Here is a 9709-nt window from a genome sequence, read left to right as displayed (position 1 = left end):
GGGGTGGCCGGGCAGGGCTCCGGGGAACTGGGTCAGAAGCTGAGGGAAAGGGGGTGGGTGTTTGTGGGTAGGTACCAGGGGTCAGCTGTGGATACCCAGTGAGGGCGGGTCTGGGTGGCCTCCTAGTCTGGCTGGGGCTGGCCAGAGAAGGCTCTGAAAGGTCAGTGTTAGCCTGGGAGGTACTGGTGGACTGTGGTCCTAGGGGCTCCGCCCGGGTCCAGGGTGGTGTAGGGCAGGGCCCGAGCGCAGAACCGGGGGCCTGGGCTGGGGGTCCTCTGTGGGATGGGAAGGCTTGGATGGAGGCAGGTGCTGGAGGAGAGGAAGGTCGAGGTGGGCCTGGCTTCCCTCGGGGAGATGTGACATCTCTCAGGGGACTGGGGGACCCAAGTGGGCCTTGGCTCCTCCCTGCCCGACTATCCCTCTAGAGTGCTGGCCTGCAGATTGCCCGTGGGAGGCCTGTCCTGCAGTCCTGAGCCCAGTCCTTGGGAGCAGGGAAGGTCCCCAGGAGGGGCTGGGTGTGCGCCTTGGTTTCTCAACCCCGGGCAAGTGCACTGGGTTCCGGCTCCTTCCTGTCTTGACATGGGGTCATGTAACAGGGGAATGAGAAGCTCGGCCTCCCCTTGACCCTCGGGACCCCTGCTTGGGGATGGGCTCTAGTCTGGTCCTGGGGTCTGGGACAGTGTCCCCTGCCTGGGCAAATCTGGAGGGGCTGCTTGGTCCGTGGTCCTCTTAGGGCAGAGGGGTTGAGGTGGCTCTGAATGCGGCTGCTCCCTGTCCATCACTGGGCAGCCCCTTGCCTCATCCCCCTAGCAGAAGGGTCCTTGCCTGCCTGGGGCCTCGGGGCCTCGTACTGACTTTCTGAGACGCCTGGGTTGTGCTTCTAGGTGGTCCAGAGCAGCAGCGTCTGTGGCAACTGGGGTTGGGGCAAGGCATGGGGAGGGGGCAGCATGCTGGGCCCCTGGGCTGCAGGGGGCTGGGTGGTCTTGCTTCCTGGATTCCAGGGCCCAGTCCCCAAGGCTTAAGGCCCTGGCTCCTCAGTCCCTGGAGACCATGGAGTCAAAACACCTGCTTGGACCAGTCCACGATCCTGACCTGTTGACTGGGAAACTGGAGCGTCGTGTCTGTGTCGGGAAGTGGGGAGTCCAGCCGGCTGCACAGCCTGGTGGGTCCACTCTGCTGGCCCCACTGCAGCTGCCCTCCAACAACGTGAATGGAAACCTGGGCCAGCTGCTGACCTCAAGCCTGCCTTCTGCAGAGACGGTGGCAGGGACTCTCCCTGGTTACTGCCTGCGTCACTGTCCTCTGGCCACCATGGGTGCCACGCACAGGACCCTTAAAACACGCGAGCTTCCTCCCGCCCGTTGCAGAGGTCAGAGGTCAGAGGTCCACATCAGCACGTTGGGACCAAATCAAGGCGAACCCGGGGCTGAGCTCCCTCCCAGGAAGGACTCCTGGGGACTCGAGCTGTCTGGGGCTTGGCCAGGTCACTCCAGACGTAGCCTCCAAGTCACATGGCAGTCTCTTCTCTGCCATTTGTGTCCCCCACCCCAGTCAATCCAGCACCATTTCGCCATCTCAGCCCTGCCCTCTGTCACGGCCGCAGAGACCCCTTCCTCTGAGGGTGGTCATGTTTCTGGGGCCTCTCTGCTTGCCCTGCCCCCTCCTGGGGGAGGGGCTCCTCTCCAGCCTCTCTCAGCCCACAGCAGCTGGCCTTCGCCACCCAGGTGGCGACCAGGTGGAGACCTCCAGTGGTCCCATCTTGGCTCCCAGCTTCTCAGCACCTACCACAGGCCCCTGCTGCTCCCTGGGCTCTCTGTCCTCCCCCTGGTCCCTGGGCAGTCCCTCCCTGGTGGGTGGGTGACTCGCACACTGACCCTGCCGTCAGTCCCTCCCCTGACCTCTTCTCAGGTGCCCAGTTATCTCCGCGGCCCCCAGGGGTCTGAAGCTTCTGGGACCTGCCCCACTCCCAGGCCACTCCATCTCCCCCTGGCAATGCCACCTTGATTTAGCCACCCAGCCCAGATCCCAGGGCCATTTCTCTTCACAGCAAATGTCCTGATTTTTAAAATTGATTTTATTTGGCTTCATTACCGTGCATTTTAGTTGTAAAGCAGAGGAAAGGAATTTAGAGCTCCGGCGGACATGGGGCTCTGTGGTGTCTGGGCTGTGGAGATCCGGGTGCAGACCTTCCCTGCAGAGGGTGGAGGTGACTGCTCACCCTGCCTTCAGAAGCAGCCGCAGACCACGCATAAAGGGCCAAGGGCGCTAGTGGACCATGGCCACCTGCCCCGGACTCACCCGGGGAGACAGGCGAGACAGGGTCTTCGTTGCCAAAGGGAACCTGGCAAGGCCCGTGGACCAGGCAGTCCTGGTGCCTGACCTCCACTTCCAAACACAATGAACAAGAGCGTTTCAAAGACATTAAGGAGCTCCCGAGAGCTGGACAGCATGAACAACTTTCCCTTTGCTTAAACCTGATAGGCTTTTCCACCTGCACAAAGGGAACATTCCGGTCAGGGCCAGTCGCTACATGGCAGTCTAAAAGTAGATCAAGAGGAAAATGAACTTAACATTTTTTTATTGTGGCAAAATATACTTGACATGAAACCTGCCCCCACTGCTGTCTCCATGCTGGTCCAGGGCCCCAGGCGCTCCACCGGCTGTGCGGCCCTCACCGCCTCCACCTGCAGGGCTTCCTCCTCTCTCCAGGCAGGACTCTGACTCCCACCCTGCAGCCCTGTGCCCTCCTCCCCGCTGACTCCCCCAGAAGGTCACTGATGACGCTGACGGCCACACCCAGGACCTCTGACCCCACAGTAACAGCTGCCCCTGTTCCTGGCCCTCCCTGGGAGCTGCCCATGATGCAGGCAAGCGCACCCCAGGCTCCAAGGCAGAGGCCTGATCTGTACCCCAGTTGCCGCACCAGCCGGCCGCAGAATGTGCTCGGCCCCACACCCAGACGGCGTCTCTCCTGCCCCCTGGATTCCTGGACTCAGGGCACCCAACCCTGATCAGCAGCTGGGTCTAGACAGAGGCTGGGAGGAACTTAAGGGACACAGGGCCCTGCAGACCGGTGTCTGACCCCAGCTAGAGACAAGAGAGGGACAGAGAGGCGTGGACACCACCCATTTCATGCTGGCTGGGGGCTCAAGTCATCCTCCTGGTCACCCCAGGGACCTGTGCTGCCTGCCCCTGCGTAGGGAGCCAGGGGTCCCCAGCCTGCCCAGCATGCTCCCTCCTGCCCAGCAAGGCAGACTGGGGGGCGGGGCACCACTCACTTCCGCCAGCCCAGGAACAGGTCCAGCACAGAGCAGGCCCCCAAGGCGCAACTCACCAGGGCAGTCATAAGCCACAGGACGACATCTTGGACAGTGGTGGATGGCGTGTGCAAAACCCACAGCATCCCGTGACGTCACGGCCATGGCAGCAGCTCCAGGTGTGGTGCGAACGCTCGCCACTCAGGCCAGTGCTGAGAGGCACACAGGGCCATGGAGAGGACGCTGGGCACCCGTTGCTGGCTAAGTGTTTCCCACACTGCTTTCAACTGTCATTCAGAGTCTAGCTCTTTCAGTTGTAAAGAAGAGAAGTTTGCCATGCCCAGTGGTGCACGCCTGTAACCTCAGCAACTCGGGAGGCTGAGGAAGGAGGATCACAAGTTCAAGGCCAGCTTCAGGAGGTTAGCAAGTCCCAGTCTCAAAATGAAAAATAAAAATCAGGGCCGGGGATGCGGCTCAGGGGTAGAGCACTTGCCTGGCATGCACGAGGCCCTGGGTTCCATCCTCAGCACCACAGGGGAAAAAAGGCCATCTGTGGATGGCCGCTGATGCACGGCGCTCGCCGCCCTCTCCTGGGCTCATCTCGCCCGTGCTGTCCCCTTCGTCACGCCCCTGGGCACAGAGCCCACTGTGTGCTGTCGCAGGGTGAGGCCCCTGGAGCAACAGGCTGGACACAAAGCCACCAGGGCCACCAGTGGCAGAGGCCATGCACACACGAGGCCTTGTCCCTTGCTGGGCTAGCCTGAGGTCAACCATGTAAAGCAGACTGACCACCAGCCTCCTGAAGGACAGGAGGGTGCCAGGCACTGGAAAGCAGGCTAGTGGGCAGAAGGGGCAGCCGGACACCTGCATCTGCAGCGGCTGCCGATGTCGCCCACGCCCGAGGCCACCTGCACTGGGCTGCACCGGCAGCCAGAAGGCCAGGGAGGTGACTCGCTCCTCATGGGGAGAATAAGGTCACCCACCTCTGAGGCTGTCACGAGGAAGCCCACACCAGGACCCTGTTGTCCCAGCTGTGCTTGTGACGTCGATGGTCCCTCCAGCCACTGTCCTGGCTGCCCCACTGCGTTCTGCTTAGAGGAAGAGAAGAGAAGGTGTGTGAGCCGGGTGGGCCGGGTGGGCTAAGGTGGGCTGGGGTGGCCCAGGGTGGACTGGAGTGGGCCAGGGTGGACCGGGCGCCGTGACCTGTCCCACAGTGTTCTCAGTCTGTCAGGGTGAAGAAACCTTCCTGTCCAAGGATGCAGGAAGTAAGGTGGTTAGAGATACAGCAGAGCTTCAGGTGGCCACAAAGAAGGAAGCCAGATGCGGCCGGCGGGGGACACACCGAGCTGCTAGCCTCAGAGTCGGGCTCCAGCACGTCTCCCTCACGTGGAAGTGGAGGGAAAGGGGCCCGTGGAAATAGAAGGGGCAGTCGAGGGGAGGGGAGAGGGGCAAGGGGCCGACTGGGCGAGGAAGCTGACCACGGGCATCTGCAGGGACATCACAGTGAGTCCCACTGCTTGTGTGGTTACAGTGCACCAGTGAGAAATGAATCGCATCCCTAAGGTACTCCCAAAACGTTAGATAGAATGGCGTGGCTCTGCATCATGTGCAAGCAGAGAAATGGAAAACCCACTCCATCTGTGTACAGAAGATAAAGAATGAAAGGAGAGAGAAAGGAGGAGGGAAGAGGAGGGAGGGAGGGAGGAAGGAAGGGAGGAAGGAGGAGGGAGGAGGAAGGAGGGAGGGAGGGAAGAAGTGAGGGAGGAGGGAGGAGGAGGGGGGAGGGAGGGAGGAAAGAAGGAAGGGAGGAGGGAGGGAGGAAGTGAGGGAGGGAGGGAGAAGGGTGGGAGGAGGGAAAGAAGAGGGAGGACGGAGGAGGGAGGGAGGAAGGGAGGGAGGGCGGAAGGAAGGGAGGAAGGAAGGGAGGGAGGAAGGGAAGGAGGAAGGAGGAAGGAAGAAGGGAGAGAGGGAGGGAGGAGGAGGGGGGAGGGAGGGAGGAGAAGGAGGGAGGAGGGAGGGAGGAAGTGAGGGAGGGAGGGAGAAGGGTGGGAGGAGGGAGAGAAGAGGGAGGACGGAGGAGGGAGGGAGGAAGGGAGGGAGGGAGGAAGGAAAGATTTTGGGAGGGGACACTATGGAGAGTCCATATTTTAAATTAATACGTAAAGCCTACCTAAATCTGTTCTGTCATTGCTGCTGGGAGTGACTTTCCCTGAAGGCTGATATGTGTGTGGAAATCATTCCATGCCAATGGACTTCAGTCCTGCTCCTACATAGGATATAAAATCATTTCACTACCTCAACCAAGTTTAATTTCATATTTCTTAATTTTAATTAAACCTTTCTTTAGGTCATAATAAACATAGCATTAAAAAATACGACAAAAACAAAGTTTTTTTTGTGTGTGTGTGTACAGTAGCACACACCCGTAATCCCAGTGACTCAGGAGGCTGAGGCAGGAGGACCACAAGTTCAAAGCCAGTGTCAGCAAAAGCAAGGCCCTAAGCAATTTAGTGAGACCCTGGTCTCAAAATAAAAAATAAAAAGGGCTGAGGATGTGGCTCAGTGGTTAATCACCCCTGGGTTCAATTTCTGATACCAAAAACAAAGGAACAAAGAACACAACAAAATGGAGTAAAGCTTTGCTTTGAAATAACACAGGGTGGAGTGGAGAGGCTGAGGGGTGATGATCAGGTGACAGGTTAGAAATTCCCTTGCTCAGGTCCCTGCGTTTGCTCCTCCCTTGAACCCAGGGGGATTCCCCATATTCAGGAGCCTTCCTGGGTCTGAGAAGCGCACGCTCAGGCACAGCAAGCTCAGAGGAGTCTGGAGCAGCCTCGCATGTGGGAGCCGAGTCACGCCTGGTGAGCCACCTGCACTCTGTGTGGCCCCGTTGGCCCCTGGAGCCCTGCCATGGACGGTAGGGACATGCAGTTCCACCTAGGGAGGGACCAGAGCCCTGACCACCACCAGCAAGAACGCAGTCCCTCGGAGCCAGACCTGAGCCAGGCTGGAGCCTCCTCCGGCAGGTCACCCTGCACTGCCCCTGTGGTTGGGGACCAGTCAGATCTTCCTGGTGTAAAATCAGCGTGAATTCAATTTCTCCCCGAAGGCACGAGGCTTTCCTCCCGGGAGGGCAGGAGGGCAGCCCAGCTCCTTCAGTCAGGCCAGCGCGTAGCCAGGGTTCGAGTCTCAGGGATTGGGCCACCTGCTCTCCTGGGCCGAACCCATTCCTCCATTTTGGGCAACAGCCTCTTGCCCCCAAGTGGCCCGTCCCACCTCCACAGTGCCGTGGTGGGGAAGCGGCCTCCTCGCCCTCCCCTGCCCCTTTCCCATTCCAGGCAGCTGGGGCAGAGCAGGAGCAGGTGTGCCCTGCCTCTTGGTTGTCTTGGCACAAGGTGAGGGGGAAGGCCCTTCCTCTCCTGGCCCCTGAGGCCCCTCCTGCCTTCCGCCTCCTATGCTTTGTTGCTCTGCAGGCCGTGGCTCCGAACCCCGCAGCCCTGGTCGGTCCCAGAGGCCATACCTGCTGTTCCCTGCAGGGCTGGTGGCTTGAGCCCGGCTCAGGTGCGTGAGCCCCTGCTGCACGCCCTGTCCCATCTGGATGCCCACCAAGGGCCCTGCTCTGACCTCGGTGCATGACAGATCCCACCTAGGAGAGGTAGGTTTAGGATCAGGCACGTCCACCCCAGCGGGATGATGCCTGAGTTCCCAGGAAGTTCCCGCCAGTGACTGCAAAAATGGGGTGCAAGGGGCCCCCAAGGGGCCAGGCAGAACTCGACCCTCCAGCCAGGGCTCCACAGCCAAGTTCCACGGTGTACCAGGGGCTTGGTGGAGGCTCCTGGGGAGGAGGCGGCGGCTGGGAATGCAATGAGCAGCAGGACCTACTGACATCAGAGGGCGGAAGCCCGACTCTCTGAGGCTCTGCGCTGGGAGTCGGGCCCCCACTCCAGGGAGGTGCCCACCAGCGGCTACACGGGGCCAAGGAGCCACGCGGCACCCAGCAGCCCATCAACAAACATCACCCGCGCACTGCAGGTGCTCAGGCAGCCTTTCCGGGTGGCGAGGGCAGGACAGGGCCAGCAAAGAGCGTTCCTGGCGTGTGGCTGGGCTTGAGCACACCAGGTGCCCAGGACAGAGGACATCCCTGTCCCCGGGGGCTGCAGATGGTGTCTTCTGGACCCTGCACTCCCTGGAGGCCCACCGCACACCTGGCCGGTCTCCACCTGATCCATCCCAGAACAGGAGCTTCCAGTGTTTCCTGAGAGGAGGGGCTCTGGCTGGGTCCTTCCGTCCAAGGAGCTTCTGCCATCTGCTGCCCTGTGGCTGCCCTGCCTGGCCCTGCCCATCGTGGGGGCCGAAGTCTGACGACGTTTCTGCCTCACATTCCTCTGGCCACCCCAAGTGACCAGGTGTGCCGAGTCCCTTGGTTGTACATCAGGAGAGTGGGGATGGGCTCTGCCCATCAACCCTGTCCTCCTGCACCCCAGGAATGGCAGGCGGCCCAGCCCTGTGCTCCTCCCCAGCTCCTACCCTCCGGCCCTGCAGTGGGCTGGTTGGGGACCAGTTTGGCCCTATGGGGAACCAGGGGCCCAGAGGAAATGACCTGCTGCTCTGCCTCTCCCCAGAAATCACCTTCCCACAGCCCTGCCCGGGACAATTCAGGCCTGGTGGCCAACACTGTGGGTCACAGGGGACAACAAGCCAAGAACAAAAGGTCACAACTGACCACAGGGGCCAAGGTGAGGTCTGCAAGACCCATTTCTCTGTCTGCACTCACTTCTGGTCAGAGGACTCAGTCCCCAGCTGGACCTCAGGGGCCTTCAGAAGGACACCTGGTCAGTACAAGCTGACAGGGGATGGACAGCCCCAGATGTAAACCGGAGCCAGATGTGAGGTGCAGGCATGAACGCCCAGCCACCACATCCCTCTGTGAGTGCTGGCCAATGGCCACAATCCACGCAGTGGCTCCCAAAGAAAACACGCACACACACAACTGGACACAGGCGCACCCCAGAACTGGTTCAGGACAACATGTGCTCTGAGCCCAGACCCCGTGGCCGCAGGGGGCTTCTGCCCGCTGCCATTCCTGGGCCGGGCACTGGGACGAGGCAGAGTCCCCTTTCTTTCCCACAGAGGCCCCTTCCCGAGACCCTGGAAATGTGTGACCGCACTGGAGCCCCTGCACGTGGGGCAGGAGCCGCCCTCCAGGGCCTGGGCGGGACCCTCAGACCTGAGGCTGGCGAGCCCCAGGAGGAGGTGTGGGCCCATTCCGGAAGGTTCCGTCCTGTCGGTCGTCCCTCCCGAGGAGCACTCACCTGGAGGGGCTGACTGGCGTCCTCCGGTGCTCACACAGGTCCACGAGGAAGACTGCCTGGGGTTGTTCTGCTTGGCCCTGCCCCAAGCTCTGGGGCGCAGTCCTGCGGGCTCTGACCTCAGGGTCCACACAGGATCCCAGGCCCTCTCAGGGGTCAGAGAGCCCAGGGAGTGTGGGAGACTGGGCAGCTCCAGCACAGCCGCCCTGCAGATCCTGTGCTCCCTCCCCTGGTTCCCTGGCAGGGCCCATCCAGGTGCTTCTGGGAGAGGCGGGGAAGTCACAGAGGAGGCAGTATCCACCACACCACGGTCCTTCAAAGTCCAGGGGCTCATCCGTCCAGGGCCCTGGGTATCAGGCCGTGCCCTCGTGCACGCCCAGCTAGGGGAGAAGCCAGCCAGCAGAGACGCAGGGACAGGCCCACACTAGAGGACCCGCCCGCTCTCACCCAGCCTCTCCATGGCCCCTCACTCATCCACTCGCTGCGTCTGAGAGTGGGGGCTGAGGGCCAAGGCTCACACGCCCTCCGTGCCTGCTCCTGCCACGTGCCCTGTTCTCAGGGCCGTGTTCACGGGGGCAGCCCTGGCACCATGTCTGGGCTTCCTGGGCTGCAGCTCTGCCGCAGGCCTGGGTTTCCCTTCTGGGGGGCACTGTGAGGTGGGGTGCATGTGCCCTCGGTATCCCTGAGGCCCTTGGACAAGTCCTACAGGAAGAACTGAAAGGATCAAACCACTTCCATGATGGTGCCCACTGGGCCCAGAACAGCCTTCAAGAGACTCACAGGAATACGGAGTGTCTGACGCCCAAGCGAAGTGCACCACTTCTGGTCACCAAGGATCACCAAGCAACGAAGAAGCAGAGGAACACAAGCCCTTTGAGGAGACTGAGCAAGTCCAACAGAGAAGGACATCCCAGCTAGAGTTACACGAGACATTGCTGAACAGCTCAGAACTGTGTCACACATTTACAAAGGTGGGCAACGTGGAAAACAGCTCTTTAAAGACGCGAGACTTACAGAGATGAAAACTACAGAATCTGAGGTGAAGAATACAGAGGATGGTCAGGAGGCAGAGGCAAGAGGACTGTAAGTTCAAAGCTAGCCTTAGCAACTTAGCGAGACCCTAAGCAAAAAATATAAAAGAGG

At 60.9% G+C, this 9709-nt stretch overlaps 1 long non-coding RNA gene across 2 annotated transcripts; it reads right to left on the bottom strand.

The window, feature by feature from the left end:
- Window positions 1-2141: 2141 nt before the first annotated feature.
- Window positions 2142-9709, bottom strand: LOC124959785 (uncharacterized). 2 transcript variants are annotated; one of them, XR_007103986.1, is made up of 6 exons: window positions 8570-9709; window positions 6778-6903; window positions 5428-5523; window positions 4241-4345; window positions 3335-3635; window positions 2142-2538 (listed from the first exon to the last, which is right to left on the bottom strand). It is a non-coding gene; the product is annotated as an uncharacterized LOC124959785 (long non-coding RNA). The 2 variants fall into 2 exon arrangements; XR_007103985.1 differs by having other exon boundaries at window positions 2142-3635.

This window comes from Sciurus carolinensis, chromosome 11 (genome assembly GCF_902686445.1).
Source record: "Sciurus carolinensis chromosome 11, mSciCar1.2, whole genome shotgun sequence".
In the NCBI taxonomy this organism is placed as follows: domain Eukaryota; kingdom Metazoa; phylum Chordata; class Mammalia; order Rodentia; family Sciuridae; genus Sciurus; species Sciurus carolinensis.
The sequence above is the reverse complement of the archived record's forward strand: the minus strand, read 5'-3'. Positions and strand labels throughout refer to the sequence as shown.